The sequence below is a fragment of the Atractosteus spatula genome, unplaced genomic scaffold (genome assembly GCF_055471065.1).
Source record: "Atractosteus spatula isolate fAtrSpa1 unplaced genomic scaffold, fAtrSpa1.hap1 Scaffold_47, whole genome shotgun sequence".
NCBI lineage: Eukaryota > Metazoa > Chordata > Actinopteri > Semionotiformes > Lepisosteidae > Atractosteus > Atractosteus spatula.
In genome coordinates this window covers 67,678-85,023 of record NW_028296876.1, presented here as the reverse complement: position 1 = coordinate 85,023, position 17,346 = coordinate 67,678, and the positions used below count along the sequence as shown (strand labels likewise).

The window sequence follows — 17,346 nt, the reverse complement described above, 5'->3', positions numbered from 1 at the left end:
GCCGAATGTATCATTTCAGACAAACATGCACAGCTTGGTTCAGTTTAATGCAAGAATTAATTTCCTTTCTGGAAGAACTTGTTTTTGAAGAAATCCATACAGCTTGTGAAAGATGAAATCCATTTCTTGGTTGTCAATGGAAAAATATCGCCGGCTGCAAGAAGCGCAAGTGATTGTTTTCCTTGACCATAAACCTGCAAATGTAGGAAGCACAAAAGGCCGTCAGTCTCTGTGGTGCAATTGGTTAGCCCGTTCGGCTATTAACCGAAAGGTTGGTGGTTCAAGCCCACCCGGGGACGCATGTCTCAGTTTTTCCAATGTAAACATCATCACCGCTAAAGAAGATGGCGCAGAAGGCTCCACAGCCGAAACGTGGTGCTTCTTTTCTTCTCTTTTCAGCATGGAGTAAACCTTTGCTTGATCCTTTGCAGCCTACGCATGCTGACGCAGCTACCTTTCTCTTAACGCGCCTCAATCATTATTCACCAAAACGATCAGCAGAATATGTCGCCTTTGTGGTGATGTCACTCCTCTGCTTCACAAATGTCCTTAGTGACGGGCCATTTCTTTCGGCCATTTTTCCGGAGCGGTTATTGATTGCTCCATCATTTCCCTCATGCTTTCCATCACTAGATTGAAAAAAAAAACAGAAACAGGCTGACAGGACGACAATCAAATTGCAAAAACTCATCAAAGCACTCGATAGAGTATTTGAATCCACAAGTAGCTACGAGCAACTTTGTCCTGGCTTGCATGAAAGTCGGAAAATGTCAAAAAGAAAAAGATGGTGGCTTTTTCATATTCGTTCTTTTATTTTTAGTTCGTTGGCTCTTCTGTCCATTGTCCTCCTGCCTGGCTCTTGACCTGTGACTGTCTGAACGTACACAGTAGACTTTCAGGCGGGGGATTTGTCCTGAGCCTCTGTGAAAGACCCACCCACCCCCATAAATAACTGCTCTAGAAACACATGAATGCAAAACTAAACCACAGCTTAAAGAGGAGCTCCAACTCAGTGCCATACTAATGTAAACGAAGTAATACTAAGACATGTTCTTATGGATTTGTCTTACCTTGAGATATGTAATTGGATTTCAGGATTAACTTCCACATTCAATGTACTGGTGATTGTTTGCCTGGTCAGTACCTGGGTGGGAGACCTCCAGCGAACAATTAAGCTTGCTGCTGGAAGTGGTGTTAAGAGACTCTTAGGATCTTCCAGAGCTGGCTCAAACATTGCTCAAGAGTATACCTTTCACAGATGCGCAAAGATGAATGATGGGGGTGCACGCTTCAAGGAGCCTTCCAACTGTAGGGACTGATTAGAGACGATCCGTAGCGTGTGTTCGTTTCCATAAAGGCCCCGTGTCTCAACAGTAGGATGGAGTCAAATACTGCCTCGACACGTAACAGCATTATATTAAACCGCAGGACTTGAGGGCTGTTTTGTTTGAATGTTCAAGGCATTCGTAAGAGCGTAGGTCAAGGGCCATTCGTGCATCTCCTGTAACTCGAGTAAAAATGCTATTCAAAGTGCAGTGACTGAAATCGTCGTCCACATTTCTCCGTTGTTGATTTCTTTCTGTCTAAGAAAGTTCTATTTTCATGTCCGAACGGGGAGACTTTATCATTCCAACTTGAAGCCACCCTTAAGTACTCTGAGGTGTGTGTGTCTGCTTGCACTTTTGGCGTAAAAGGTTTCTTAAACGGAGAGCGAACTTGAAAAAAGTTGCCGCCTCCGCCGCCGCCGCCGCCTCGCACTCCCTGTTCGATTGTAGCAAGAAGGCAGCGGGCACAGTGCTTGCTGTAGTCGTAGCCGAGTGGTTAAGGCGATGGACTTGAAATCCGTTGGGGTCTCCCCGCGCAGGTTCAAATCCTGCTGACTACGGCGTTCTTTGCATTTGGTCGCGTGTGTGAAAAAGGACCAGCGCCGTTTTGTTTTCGCTGGGGCCTTTAACACTCTAAATCGCCTGGACCCGCTGCCTTGGAAATCGATTCTTCAGCACCCACGAGTGACGCTTTGCGGCTGGACGCAGATAATGATGCTTTTTCTGCAACCAGCTTTCCAGCAGCTCCGTACTGAACCCGTTCTCCATTGCAACATAGCGGAGGCTCGTCACGTCTATAGCAAGGCTGTGTAGGACCGCATACGCCACAGTGACTTTTACACAGACCACATGAAAGGCAAGCAAAATACAGTTTTAAAATTCCAAACACTCACAAGGTCAGAGGAACAGCGATGACCTGAACAGATCTGTTACAGAAGTCTAGGTTGACCTTTTTAGAGCTGTAATTGTATTTTTGTTTAATAGAAGATCAAATCCACTCCCATGTACCAGCACCTTACAGTTTATTGATGTTAATTGTGTTTAAGTAATAAGATTGCTAACGCTGTTGGACTTTAGCTGGTGTTTTTTAGAACAAATTGCTTACTCTTCTGTAAGGAATATGCAGTACGCGCCTTTGTCAGTCATTGCTCACCATACCTGTAACTTTCTTATCTAACTCACTACCTCAAATGGTGAAGGTCCACAAACATAAATGAAAAAAAAAACCCTTGTTGTAGATGAGGTGCACAAAAAAGCAGCCCCTGATAGTGTATAACACATTTATACTATTGCAGAGACACATGTAACACATATATATATATGAAACAGAAACAGGAATCGCTTACTCACCTGAAGAATCTCTGTAGGAATATCTAGCATTTATCAATGGAAATAAAAGCTGCTTTAATACAGTGCATGTTCAAACTCAAACCCTCAGCTGCTGTTCTTGTTTGTTTTGTGACAAATTGCAACTGAGCATCGCATGAGCAGTTACGTACCCTTATCTGTTAGGGAATTTCAAGGGATGAGTTAGGTCAGAATGGGTAGGCTGCAAGACAACAAGTAAAGAGTTATTCCAAGATGAAACGTTGTGGCGGTTTTCTTATCTTTTCAGCATGGACTAAACTTTTACGCGTTCCTTATATGCTATATATATGTATATATTAGCACCAATGTCGTTCTTAAAAACTAACATGAAATTGTCAGGGACATTCAGCTATATACAAAGAAGAGACAGACAAAGTAATAATTCTATATTAACGTGGCCTACATATTGACGCAATGATCAAACTAACTGACATGTTCTGATTCAGATCCCCTGCAGTTCATGCTAATTAGAACAATAGCAATGCTGAGTCCTCCCCACCCTACTGAGCACAAACTCAGCTGCTCTCCAGTTCTGTTCTGCATGTTTTTTCATTGCAATTGAGCTCGGAGCTGGAGATGATCTCCATACAGTACTGTGTTAACTAGCCCGCACTTGCGTGCTAATTTACTGGTTGTGGCAAATGTTTTTCTCTAGTTCATTTACATGAAGGCAACCTGTTATCGAGGAACCTGAGAGGTTTAAAAGCCTCACGAGCCAGGCAGGACTCAAACCTACAATCTTCTGATCCGAAGTCAGACGCGTTATCCATTACGCCACTGGCCCACGTGACATGCACTTGCACTCCACCACAGAGAGCTCTACACTGCTACTAGTAGTACACTTCCCCATCTAAATTTTCAAAGCAAGAAACTTGTGTTTCCTACTATTTTTAACAGGTTTAAAATATCATCTCCTTAAAACAGAAAAAGTGTTGATGTGTCGTGCTGAAATTCAGATTGATTTTGAATTCAAAGAAAAAACGTTTACTTCCAAAACACCGTGAAATTGTCACATCTTGCAGACAATAGGTGCATTCCATGTTGAAAAGAGAAGAAAGAAAACCATGGAGCCTTTTACAGGTGTGAGGCTTCTTCAGGTGTGAGAAGACCTCACGGCCGAAACGTTGTGTTTCCTTTCTTCTCTTTTCAGCATGTAATAAACCTATTACTTGTTCCTTTGCAGCCGAGGCATGTTAACGTAGCTACCCAGCTGAACATCTTGCAGACTCTACTTCTCTCCTGTAGAAGTAAAGCAGGGCTTGCTGGGTGAGCTTTTGCTCCGGTAAATTAGGTCACGTGTCATGTTCAATCACTTCTAAACACAACATTTGCTGGTGCTAGCTTTCCCCATGAAAAGAGACATTTCCCTTACAGTACATGACATATCGTTTTTTTTCTATCAATAAGTATAGAAATAAAACAAAAGAAAAAACGGTGTCGCCAAAGAATGCCCAGCTCTGTCGCCTTGGGGAGGTGTCAAGGGCATTGAGCTCCTTGGACATGAAAAGTGCCAGATAAATGCCATTTCTCATCATTTCTCTTGGCGTCAGTTCTGCTATTAAATGGGACGGAGGCAAGGGGCTCAGAGAGCAGGTTAAGTGCACACCGAACGCAGATGTGTCCAAGTGTCTGTAAAAGCGCGGTGCTCCGCTGGCGCTGTTTCCTAGTGGCTTAAAGTGCCTGCCTGGAAAGCAGGCGATCCTGGGTCTGGATACCAGCGGTGCCTCTCTCTGTGTCTTGTTGTGCCGAATGTATCATTTCAGATAAACATGCACAGCTTGGTTCAGTTTAATACAAGAATTAATTTCCTTTCTGGAAGAACTTGTTTTTGAAGAAATCCATACAGCTTGTGAAAGATGAAATCCATTTCTTGGTTGTCAATGGAAAAATATCGCCGGCTGCAAGAAGCGCAAGTGATTGTTTTCCTTGACCATAAACCTGCAAATGTAGGGAGCACAAAAGGCCATCAGTCTCTGTGGCGCAATCGGTTAGCGCGTTCGGCTGTTAACCGGAAGGTTGGTGGTTCAAGCCCACCCGAGGACGCGTGTCTCAGTTTTTCAAATGTAAACATCATCACCGCTAAAGAAGATGGCGCAGAAGGCTCCACAGCCGAAACGTGGTGCTTCTTTTCTTCTCTTTTCAGCATGGAGTAAACCTTTGCTTGATCCTTTGCAGCCTACGCATGCTGACGCAGCTACCTTTCTCTTAACGCGCCTCAATCATTATTCACCAAAACGATCAGCAGAATATGTCGCCTTTGTGGTGATGTCACTCCTCTGCTTCACAAATGTCCTAAGTGACGGGCCATTTCTTTCGGCCATTTTTCCGGAGCGGTTATTGATTGCTCCATCATTTCCCTCATGCTTTCCATCACTAGATTGAAAAAAAAACAGAAACAGGACGACAGGACGACAATCAAATTGCAAAAACTCATCAAAGCACTCGATAGAGTATTTGAATCCACAAGTAGCTACGAGCAACTTTGTCCTGGCTTGCATGAAAGTCGGAAAATGTCAAAAAGAAAAAGATGGTGGCTTTTTCATATTCGTTCTTTTATTTTTAGTTCGTTGGCTCTTCTGTCCATTGTCCTCCTGCCTGGCTCTTGACCTGTGACTGTCTGAACGCACACAGTAGACTTTCAGGCGGGGGATTTGTCCTGAGCCTCTGTGAAAGACCCACCCACCCCCATAAATAACTGCTCTAGAAACACATGAATGCAAAACTAAACCACAGCTTAAAGAGGAGCTCCAACTCAGTGCCATACTAATGTAAACGAAGTAATACTAAGACATGTTCTTATGGATTTGTCTTACCTTGAGATATGTAATTGGATTTCAGGATTAACTTCCACATTCAATGTACTGGTGATTGTTTGCCTGGTCAGTACCTGGGTGGGAGACCTCCAGCGAACAATTAAGCTTGCTGCTGGAAGTGGTGTTAAGAGACTCTTAGGATCTTCCAGAGCTGGCTCAAACATTGCTCAAGAGTATACCTTTCACAGATGCGCAAAGATGAATGATGGGGGTGCACGCTTCAAGGAGCCTTCCAACTGTAGGGACTGATTAGAGATGATCCGTAGCGTGTGTTCGTTTCCATAAAGGCCCCGTGTCTCAACGGTAGGATAGAGTCAAATACTGCCTCGACACGTAACAGCATTATATTAAACCGCAGGACTTGAGGGCTGTTTTGTTTGAATGTTCAAGGCATTCGTAAGAGCGTAGGTCAAGGGCCATTCGTGCATCTCCTGTAACTCGAGTAAAAATGCTATTCAAAGTGCAGTGACTGAAATCGTCATCCACATTTCTCCGTTGTTGATTTCTTTCTGTCTAAGAAAGTTCTATTTTCATGTCCGAACGGGGAGACTTTATCATTCCAACTTGAAGCCACCCTTAAGTACTCTGAGGTGTGTGTGTCTGCTTGCACTTTTGGCGTAAAAGGTTTCTTAAACGGAGAGCGAACTTGAAAAAAGTTGCCGCCTCCGCCGCCGCCGCCGCCTCGCACTCCCTGTTCGATTGTAGCAAGAAGGCAGCGGGCACAGTGCTTGCTGTAGTCGTAGCCGAGTGGTTAAGGCGATGGACTTGAAATCCGTTGGGGTCTCCCCGCGCAGGTTCAAATCCTGCTGACTACGGCGTTCTTTGCATTTGGTCGCGTGTGTGAAAAAGGACCAGCGCCGTTTTGTTTTCGCTGGGGCCTTTAACACTCTAAATCGCCTGGACCCGCTGCCTTGGAAATCGATTCTTCAGCACCCACGAGTGACGCTTTGCGGCTGGACGCAGATAATGATGCTTTTTCTGCAACCAGCTTTCCAGCAGCTCCGTACTGAACCCGTTCTCCATTGCAACATAGCGGAGGCTCTTCACGTCTATAGCAAGGCTGTGTAGGACCGCATACGCCACAGTGACTTTTACACAGACCACATGAAAGGCAAGCAAAATACAGTTTTAAAATTCCAAACACTCACAAGGTCAGAGGAACAGCGATGACCTGAACAGATCTGTTACAGAAGTCTAGGTTGACCTTTTTAGAGCTGTAATTGTATTTTTGTTTAATAGAAGATCAAATCCACTCCCATGTACCAGCACCTTACAGTTTATTGATGTTAATTGTGTTTAAGTAATAAGATTGCTAACGCTGTTGGACTTTAGCTGGTGTTTTTTAGAACAAATTGCTTACTCTTCTGTAAGGAATATGCAGTACGCGCCTTTGTCAGTCATTGCTCACCATACCTGTAACTTTCTTATCTAACTCACTACCTCAAATGGTGAAGGTCCACAAACATAAATGAAAAAAAAACCCTTGTTGTAGATGAGGTGCACAAAAAAGCAGCCCCTGATAGTGTATAACACATTTATACTATTGCAGAGACACATGTAACACATATATATATATGAAACAGAAACAGGAATCGCTTACTCACCTGAAGAATCTCTGTAGGAATATCTAGCATTTATCAATGGAAATAAAAGCTGCTTTAATACAGTGCATGTTCAAACTCAAACCCTCAGCTGCTGTTCTTGTTTGTTTTGTGACAAATTGCAACTGAGCATCGCATGAGCAGTTACGTACCCTTATCTGTTAGGGAATTTCAAGGGATGAGTTAGGTCAGAATGGGTAGGCTGCAAAACAACAAGTAAAGAGTTATTCCAAGATGAAACGTTGTGGCGGTTTTCTTATCTTTTCAGCATGGACTAAACTTTTACGCGTTCCTTATATGCTATATATGTATATATTAGCACCAATGTCGTTCTTAAAAACTAACATGAAATTGTCAGGGACATTCAGCTATATACAAAGAAGAGACAGACAAAGTAATAATTCTATATTAACGTGGCCTACATATTGACGCAATGATCAAACTAACTGACATGTTCTGATTCAGATCCCCTGCAGTTCATGCTAATTAGAACAATAGCAATGCTGAGTCCTCCCCACCCTACTGAGCACAAACTCAGCTGCTCTCCAGTTCTGTTCTGCATGTTTTTTCATTGCAATTGAGCTCGGAGCTGGAGATGATCTCCATACAGTACTGTGTTAACTAGCCCGCACTTGCGTGCTAATTTACTGGTTGTGGCAAATGTTTTTCTCTAGTTCATTTACATGAAGGCAACCTCTTATCGAGGAACCTGAGAGGTTTAAAAGCCTCACGAGCCAGGCAGGACTCGAACCTACAATCTTCTGATCCGAAGTCAGACGCGTTATCCATTACGCCACTGGCCCACGTGACACGTACTTTGCACTCCACCACAGAGAGCTCTACACTGCTACTAGTAGTACACTTCCCCATCTAAATTTTCAAAGCAAGAAACTTGTGTTTCCTACTATTTTTAACAGGTTTAAAATATCATCTCCTTAAAACAGAAAAAGTGTTGATGTGTCGTGCTGAAATTCAGATTGATTTTGAATTCAAAGAAAAAACGTTTACTTCCAAAACACCGTGAAATTGTCACATCTTGCAGACAATAGGTGTATTCCATGTTGAAAAGAGAAGAAAGAAAACCATGGAGCCTTTTACAGGTGTGAGGCTTCTTCAGGTGTGAGAAGACCTCACGGCCGAAACGTTGTGTTTCCTTTCTTCTCTTTTCAGCATGCAATAAACCTATTACTTGTTCCTTTGCAGCCGAGGCATGTTAACGTAGCTCCCCAGCTGAACATCTTGCAGACTCTACTTCTCTCCTGTAGAAGTAAAGCAGGGCTTGCTGGGTGAGCTTTTGCTCTGGTAAATTAGGTCACGTGTCATGTTCAATCACTTCTAAACACAACATTTGCTGGTGCTAGCTTTCTCCATGAAAAGAGACATTTCCCTTACAGTACATGACATATCGTTTTTTTTCTATCAATAAGTATAGAAATAAAACAAAAGAAAAAACGGTGTCGCCAAAGAATGCCCAGCTCTGTCGCCTTGGGGAGGTGTCAAGGGCATTGAGCTCCTTGGACATGAAAAGTGCCAGATAAATGCCATTTCTCATCATTTCTCTTGGTGTCAGTTCTGCTATTAAATGGGACGGAGGCAAGGGGCTCAGAGAGCAGGTTAAGTGCACACCGAACGCAGATGTGTCCAAGTGTCTGTAAAAGCGCGGTGCTCCGCTGGCGCTGTTTCCTAGTGGCTTAAAGTGCCTGCCTGGAAAGCAGGCGATCCTGGGTCTGGATACCAGCGGTGCCTCTCTCTGTGTCTTGTTGTGCCGAATGTATCATTTCAGACAAACATGCACAGCTTGGTTCAGTTTAATACAAGAATTAATTTCCTTTCTGGAAGAACTTGTTTTTGAAGAAATCCATACAGCTTGTGAAAGATGAAATCCATTTCTTGGTTGTCAGTGGAAAAATATCGCCGGCTGCAAGAAGCGCAAGTGATTGTTTTCCTTGACCATAAACCTGCAAATGTAGGGAGCACAAAAGGCCATCAGTCTCTGTGGCGCAATCGGTTAGCGCGTTCGGCTGTTAACCAAAAGGTTGGTGGTTCAAGCCCACCCGGGGACGCATGTCTCAGTTTTTCCAATGTAAACATCATCACCGCTAAAGAAGATGGCGCAGAAGGCTCCACAGCCGAAACGTGGTGCTTCTTTTCTTCTCTTTTCAGCATGGAGTAAACCTTTGCTTGATCCTTTGCAGCCTACGCATGCTGACATAGCTACCTTTCTCTTAACGCGCCTCAATCATTATTCACCAAAACGATCAGCAGAATATGTCGCCTTTGTGGTGATGTCACTCCTCTGCTTCACAAATGTCCTTAGTGACGGGCCATTTCTTTCGGCCATTTTTCCGGAGCGGTTATTGATTGCTCCATCATTTCCCTCATGCTTTCCATCACTAGATTGAAAAAAAAAAACAGAAACAGGACGACAGGACGACAATCAAATTGCAAAAACTCATCAAAGCACTCGATAGAGTATTTGAATCCACAAGTAGCTACGAGCAACTTTGTCCTGACTTGCATGAAAGACGGAAAATGTCAAAAAGAAAAAGATGGTGGCTTTTTCATATTCGTTCTTTTATTTTTAGTTCGTTGGCTCTTCTGTCCATTGTCCTCCTGCCTGGCTCTTGACCTGTGACTGTCTGAACGCACACAGTAGACTTTCAGGCGGGGGATTTGTCCTGAGCCTCTGTGAAAGACCCACCCACCCCCATAAATAACTGTTCTTTCTACGACCGACCAATGCACCACGAGTGCCCCTTTCGGTCTACCAATCACGTACCACAGTATTGCGCGTCATCGTGTGTCACAATTTGCAAGGACGTAGGCAATTACCCGCTGTACGTGTCTGTGCCGCGCACTTTGAATGGCTCCATCTGTTTGTCATTTTTAAGCTATTTTTTTGAGCACGCACGAAAATTCTTTTCTCCATATCTTCGCAATGGAAACACAGAACGCCTTCAAACCAAATGCATTTTAAAGACTATGACTTATGAAAATTTTCACACTCTCTACATCAAACTATCAGTGAGCCAATTATCTTTTTTTAAACCTCCGGTTTTTCAATGATGCATAATTACGCACTAACTGTAACCTGGTGGACCACTCTATACACACGTTCACAATGTGAGAAAGACTGCTCAATACGGTTTTGTGCGAAAAACCTGTATATCACCATAGGAAGCAGAACAGTGCAGTCTCCAATTTCCCAGACTGTAAGCATGGGACCAAAGCTTTGTTTGATTTCTGAAACCCTTTGTTTGTATCCTGTTTTCATTCAGGTAAGGGTCAACTATATACACAATACTGCTGACAGCAGGAAAATTAAGAATATTCTTTACTCAGCAGCATATTAAAAACAGCTCCCATGATGTACCAACCGATTTTTTACACAGGAGGCTGACACAGCTTTGCGTTCTGAATCTCTTTTTCTCGTGCTTTTATTTAATGTGGCACTATGCACTGGGATAGGGGAATGCTGTTCAGAAGACAATAGCATTCAAACCACAGCACCCACTTCTTCATGACTCAATTTCTTTTTAAGCACAACACCCACAATGCTGCAGCTAAGTGTTTCACATACTAGGCCGGTCCTCTGACCTTTCCCAGCTTTGTTTTGTGTTGTGAACTTTTCTTTATTTTTTAATGATTTTTTGACTATAGCACTACAGGTAATATACTGAAATAAGGGGGTCTTCTTTAAAATGCATCTGGTTTGAAGGCGTTCTGTGTTTCCATTGTGTTGATATGGACAAGAGAATATTAGTGAGTTGTCAAAAAAAATGTCATAAAAACGACAAAGTGAAGGCTGTGAAAACAGTCACAATGTACTTTATACACAAAGCAAGTGTTCTCGTAACCCTAGGAGGTTTCGTGAAAACGCTACTGGCATGCCAAAATCGTTATCAAACTTTACCCCGGTGCATGCCGGGAGGAATTCATGCACTACAGATGAAAGGGGGCAGGCACGTACAGTTCACATTGAAGCCACAAGTACTCTTCTCGGATGTTGCACAAACAAATCCTAATGTCCTGAAAGCATTGCAGCATGTTTGTGTCTCTCTTCCTGTAGCTGCAGGACGACTGACACGAATGGACAATCATAATCTGTGGCGTTTAGCGTGACATAGTCTTGCAGGCATCGTGCTGTCTCACTGCAATACTATACCACTCGAGGAAACAGTCCATCTGGCCATGAAACTCATTTGAACGTCTAGCTACAGTTACTAACAATATCATGATTTATTCACAATATGTGGAATCAGCACGTCCCAGAGACAGCTTCCGATATCGTGAGCATTCTCTGATGGTGTGCTCCATGGCTTCTGGTTGTGTACGTTGGTGGTATAGTGGTGAGCAAAGCTGCCTTCCAAGCAGTTGACCCAGGTTTGATTCCCAGCCAACACATTGGTGAATATTTTCAAATGCTGTGATGAACCTAGGAATGCGACTAGCAAAGCCCAACCCTTTGAAAGAGCTAAAGCACTGCAAAACTGAATTGGGGAGAATCTTACTGGGGATTCTGAGCGATGACTGTGTAACCAGGTGGTTATGGAGGGGATATTTGAAATCTGACACTGAAATTGGTAGCTGTCTCTTTAAGACATGCACGTATGAGTGACATCAGCACGCCAGTAATTGTGGGAGTGGACATCGTACAGTTGAGCGTGGTCTGTGGCTACACATGATGTGAATGCAAAGAGCATGTTCAAATAAGACTGATGTTCTGTGCATCTTGGATTAGGCGAGATCAAAGAGGAAATTGCCACTACCATATTTTTTGCTTTGTCTTTGTTATTATAGTATATATAATAACAAAGAGCTATAGTCGCTCTTTGTGCATCCTGGTGTGTGTATATCTCCAGGTATATCTATGTGAAGCTTTTGAGTTAAAGGTTATACTGCATCCAACCTAAGTTCTGTAACAGAAAATAATACAACCCCTCATTTTTATGATTTCATGCAGATCCAGAATTAAAAAATCCCCATTTAAATTCATTGTAGTACGGTGTGTTCTTTGCCAGGCTACAAATTTTGGTACCAGAAATGGGGTATTCTGAGCATTTAGATGAAACTTTGGATGCCGTATAAGGTAAAATAAATAAAAAAATACGGTAGTGGTGAAGAGCTGCAATGCGGGTGTCTGGTCTGCCCAGAGAGGCGGGGGAAGGGATGTCCAGAGCAGGGACCCAGGAGAGGATCGCCAGCAGAACCAGCATTCTGGACTGTTCTAGTGCACGTTGGCAGATACTTTAGTGCTATTTATCACTTTCTGTAGTCAGTCACTGAGTTTGAGTTTGTAGGCATCCTCTCATGAGGCACCAATAAATGTAGGGGTTTTGTGCATTACAGGGACAATTATTAATTGTAGCAGTAAGTCACAAAATGATTCTTTGATGGCTATTAGAAAACCAACCTTGCGGGATAACACACACACACACGGATACTATTACACAACAATACATTTATTAAGGCATAAAATGTGTATATAAACATAACAGATCTTATAGTGAGGGTTAGCAGAATACAAAAGGTATATATTCGATCACGAAGAGTTACAAACCAAGAGGGACATACATTGAGTATACCATTCATTTATACCATTTCGTTAATGAGCTTTGATTTCAGTTTCTACACTAGATACTCAAAAGCAAGTACATCACTCATAGGAATTAAACTGATATCAACTGGGGTTGAGGTAACAATTGAATTCTCGAGCTGTAACTCAGAATATTGAATACTCATCCAATCTGTGTGGATTCAGATCTCCCGTGGACACAAAGAAACAGTGGCAGGCTTGTTGCTGTGTCCAATCAGCATTCTCTGGCCTAGTGTCAGGCAGTGCTGGTTTGGCATGAGGGAAGTGGGAGAGATTCCTGCTGCGACGCTCTGGTAGTAGGCTCTCTGAAGACCAGCTAGTTAGTTCTGGCTTACTAGTGAGAGTTTGTGCACATGAGAAAAGCGACTGCGGGTCCAAGCAGGTCACACTCTTTAGACAGGAAGAAGACCGGTTCGTTCCTGATGTATTGCTAGTTCTGAATCCATACAAGAACGATTCTATAAAACGCTCACCAGATTACGTTTTAAGAAGGAACTGCCAAGATCTAAACTCAGATGGCAGGATTCAGAGTCCAGAGTGCGGACTGATGGCGCACGGAGGGTCCATATAGATCCCTCAGTGATCTTCCGCGTGTTTAAACCGCCAGTGTGTGACTACCCTGTCCCCGTGACCTCATTGCTCTGCTCTCGCCTCTGTGCAGCCGAGCCCGACTCATGGTAAAGTGAAAAAAAAAATGCCCTAAACGTGTGATTTTCTCTGGAGCGAGGATAGATGTTACCTTTATATCACTGAACAGAATGTATGAGATGTGGCGGCTAGGTTCAATTTTTTATCCTCTTTAAAAGATTAAGGACTGGGGTGAGCGTGATTCACCACCCTAAGAGCCCGATGTGCGGACCGATTAAGCTGCATAGACTTGGTCATTTAACTATTCTCCATTCGCAGGGTTAAGGTTAATGAGAAAACATTGCTGACTTTTTTTTGCCAGCCACGAGCGCAGATTAGCAAGGTTTGTATTTCATCTTTTGCAAGTTGCATCCATTTAAAAAAAAGTCGTTCAAGACAGGAAATGAATACTTGCATTGAATTAAGTCTAGCCGTAGGAGGTTGTCCATAATGACCAGTTCTGTACGAGAAGACAGAAAAAAAAGGCACCGCTGGGATTCGGACCCAGGATCTCCTGTTTACTAGGCAGGCACTTTAACCAACTAAGCCACAGCACCCCTGGAGTGCTGTCCTTTTACAACTACTTGGACACACCACTCTGAGACATCTGCATTCGGTGCGCGCTCCGCCTGCTCGCTGAGCAAGTTGCCACCTTTACATACAAAAGCAACATCGACACCAAGAGAAAGGATGACAAATGGCTTTTATCTGGAACTTTTCATGTCCAAGGAGCTCAATGTGCTTTCCGTGTACAACAGGGCCACTGAACTCCACACCGGCCACTGAAGCACAGCAGTGGCTTGGTGGCTTGATATCTCCCAAAGAAAATGTTGAAATCGCATGTGGAACAGAAAAATGACCCTTCGAGTACAAGGGAAAAAAAAAAGATCATCTGGAGCACGCCAACACATGTACGGACAGCCCAGTTTCCTTGACGAGGTGGCCAAGTGGTTAAGGCAATGGACTGCTAATTCATTGGGCTTTGCATGCATGGGTTTGAATCCCATCCTTGTCACATTCAGCATTTGACACATGTGCCCATTCAAAGTTGGCCTTGCTTTCTTTTGCTCCGGTACTAGAGCAGTACATTTTCTAGCTGTGGCTGAAGATGGTATAGTAGGCTAACATCGGTATCGAGCAGTGACAGTAACAGTATTTACTGAGAGAGAGAGAGGCAGCTCAGAAGTTGAGCTCCTAATTTCTTTGAGATTTTATTGTTTTCTGTAACTGAACAAATAGTCTAGGAATAAGGCAACATCTAACAAAAACTAAAGAAAACCAAAGAAGTAAAGAAAAATCATTGAAATTATCATTGAAAAAAAAACAACAAAGCAAACATCTGAAAATCTGAAGACCAACTATAAGACACAGCTACACCTGAAGATAAAGGACCTGAGGAAAAACTTCAAAGAGAAAAATCTTCAAGAAATGAAGAGGAGCAAACAGAAAAAAGGAACAATTAAAACAAGGAAATAGAATAAGAAGACAAGAAAGAAATAAAAAGTACACCAAAGGAAACAAGAAGGAAAGGGAAAATACAAGCAGCATCAAGAGAAGCCAAGAACTCAGCCATAAGCATGAAAAACAACTGGTAAGCCCTGATCTTTCTTCTCCTTATTTGAAGAGGCCTCTAAAATTGAACTGATTTACTAAATAAAAGTAAAAAAAAAGTCTTTAGAAAAAGTTACCTTAAAGTTTAAACTAAACCAAATACCACTTGGGCCCATTAAACTCAAAAGGCCAAAGTTGAAGAACCTGTTCCCAAGCAACAGTGGGGCTGATTGTATTCAAAACGCCCTAGCCAGGCTGTCTTTTTGCTCTTCTCACCTGGGCCAATTGTATTTAAAAGAAGCAAGATGAGTACAGAGCAGAAGACAGCCCCACTGGACCAGCCCTGCCCTCTCAGCACAGTACTCCAATACCCTGAGGACGCGAAAACCGTTAAGACCAGGAAACAGTACAAAGACACATGGATGAAGGAAAATCCAGAGACCCTTATCGCTGACTACTGCCAGGCAGGAGAAAAACACATTAAAACCTGCTCTTCTTTACTGAGCACCCAAATGCCTGGCACACAGCTGTGTGCAAGACATATACAAACACCACGAGAAGGGGCATCAGCAAAGGCAGGCAAATCTCCATAGGGGGTGACAGCGAGCTAGAAGACACTGTCCTGACCGTCAACACTTACCACAATGGTACAGTGATGATAAAGGGCAGTGAGGCTGCTCTGGAGCTATTTGAGGAAAAGTTCACGGACCTGAAATCACAGGCTGACCTGGAGAAACCTCCCCCAGAAACAGGAGAGAGACCCAGTAGCCTGATGCCTACCACACCGGAGAGTTCAGCTCAACCTGACTCTGAGCCCATGAACACAGCCACAGCTACAGAACAGATCAGCAAGAGTGTAGCCCTAGGCAACACTGAATCACACCACCCAGACACACACGGCCCACACCAACCCCCCTATGACCACAGCACAGCCCGCCTCCTGAGAGAGAAACTCTCTGCTCTGGAGCTGGACTTCACTGAGTCCAAGGAACTGATGCTGGGGAGACTCACAGAGGGGCAGACAGCACAACAGCTAAGAGACGAGGTTAACAAACACAGGAACGAATGCAAAACCTCCAACAAACAGCTCAGGGCACAGATGGAAGAGTTGCTGCAGGACAACAGTAAGCTGCAGTCGGAAGTAGCAGAGCTGAGAGAGGAGGTGCAGCTCGCGGAGAGGACAAGCAAGACCCTCAAAGAACAGCTGAGGAAACTCACTACTTCCCACTGCAGCCCCGACTGCAACAGAACAGCCCTGAGGCCCAGAACACACAACACACAACACCCACCCCCAACCCGCAAAGACACACCGACCCCCACACAACCTGACATCCCTACAACCTCCACCACCAACTCCCACTTACCCAATACCCCCACCGTAGCAAACACCACACCCACTGCACCCCCCGGCATCCCAGATCCACTCACAACATCACTCCCCAAAAGCACATCCACCTTGCCAAACACTCAGGGTGACCCACACACACACCCAGTCCCAGAGACGGCCCCACCCAACACCTCCACCTCACACACTGCACCCCCCATGCAGCCCCCCGCCTGGCAGCACACCAGACACCAGAGGCAGATGCACGGAAGTAGCCCTTCTCATTGACTCCAACGGGAAGTACATTGATGAGCACAGGCTCTTCCCGGGACTACAAACAGCAAAGCTCTGGTGTCCGACGACAGAGAAGGCCCTGCAGCTGCTGTCCAGGTCTGTCCTGGGAGCCCCACGGCACATCATCATCCACACCGGCACCAACGATCTGAGGACCTGGAGGGAGCAGGTGGCCCAGTCCATTAGGAGAGTGGCAGAGAGGGCCATACAGGAGTTCCCTCGCGCCCAATTGTCATCTCCACCCTGCTGTCAAGACAGGATGAGCAGCACCACACCATCCAGAGAATCAAACTGTGAGATCTCACAGTGCTGTGCCCTGCTCCCAAACGTCCACCTGGCCCATCACCCCACCCTTGGATCACAGCATCTACATGACCATAAACACCTCAAAAAACAGACCATCGGACTCTTCACAAAAACTCTGAAAGACACCACACTGGGCAGACACCCAAACAGCACCCCAGAGAGAAACAGCAGGACTACCAGAGGAACACCCCAACACCCACACCCCCACCCCAGACCAGCTCAACCCACAAAGAACAGAACCAGCCCCATCCTACAGCCCTCCAACCCAGACCAACGACCGAACGGGACCAGAACCAGCGCCTCACCCCATGCCCCTCAGCCAGACCAGCAGCTGAACCAGGCCAATCCACAAACCCCCACCCAGCACAACAGCAGAGCTGGACCGAGCCCCTCCTGCACAGCTACGCCGCAGCCCTGGCCAGACCAGCAGTCCCGAGCGGTTTGGAGCTGGGAGAAATCTGGCAGCTCCTGAACCTCATCTGCACCCGGCTTATGAGCTAAACTACCACCACCCACAGCGACAGACAATACTGTTTTTGTT

General features: G+C 44.6%; 7 non-coding genes across 7 annotated transcripts; 5 read left to right on the top strand and 2 right to left on the bottom strand.

Annotated features, from left to right (window-relative positions):
* The first annotated feature begins 225 nt into the window (after positions 1-225).
* On the top strand, positions 226-299 carry trnan-auu (transfer RNA asparagine (anticodon AUU)). Its single transcript has one exon. It is a non-coding gene; the product is annotated as a tRNA-Asn (tRNA).
* Positions 300-1,803: 1,504 nt separating this feature from the next.
* trnas-uga (transfer RNA serine (anticodon UGA)) lies at positions 1,804-1,885 on the top strand. Its single transcript has one exon. It is a non-coding gene; the product is annotated as a tRNA-Ser (tRNA).
* A 1,519-nt stretch (positions 1,886-3,404) lies between these two features.
* trnar-ucg (transfer RNA arginine (anticodon UCG)) lies at positions 3,405-3,477 on the bottom strand. Its single transcript has one exon. It is a non-coding gene; the product is annotated as a tRNA-Arg (tRNA).
* Positions 3,478-6,239: 2,762 nt separating this feature from the next.
* Positions 6,240-6,321, top strand: trnas-uga (transfer RNA serine (anticodon UGA)). The gene has a single exon. It is a non-coding gene; the product is annotated as a tRNA-Ser (tRNA).
* A 1,516-nt stretch (positions 6,322-7,837) lies between these two features.
* trnar-ucg (transfer RNA arginine (anticodon UCG)) lies at positions 7,838-7,910 on the bottom strand. Its single transcript has one exon. It is a non-coding gene; the product is annotated as a tRNA-Arg (tRNA).
* A 1,186-nt stretch (positions 7,911-9,096) lies between these two features.
* On the top strand, positions 9,097-9,170 carry trnan-guu (transfer RNA asparagine (anticodon GUU)). Its single transcript has one exon. It is a non-coding gene; the product is annotated as a tRNA-Asn (tRNA).
* A 5,093-nt stretch (positions 9,171-14,263) lies between these two features.
* trnas-gcu (transfer RNA serine (anticodon GCU)) lies at positions 14,264-14,345 on the top strand. The gene has a single exon. It is a non-coding gene; the product is annotated as a tRNA-Ser (tRNA).
* The last annotated feature ends 3,001 nt before the right edge of the window (positions 14,346-17,346 follow it).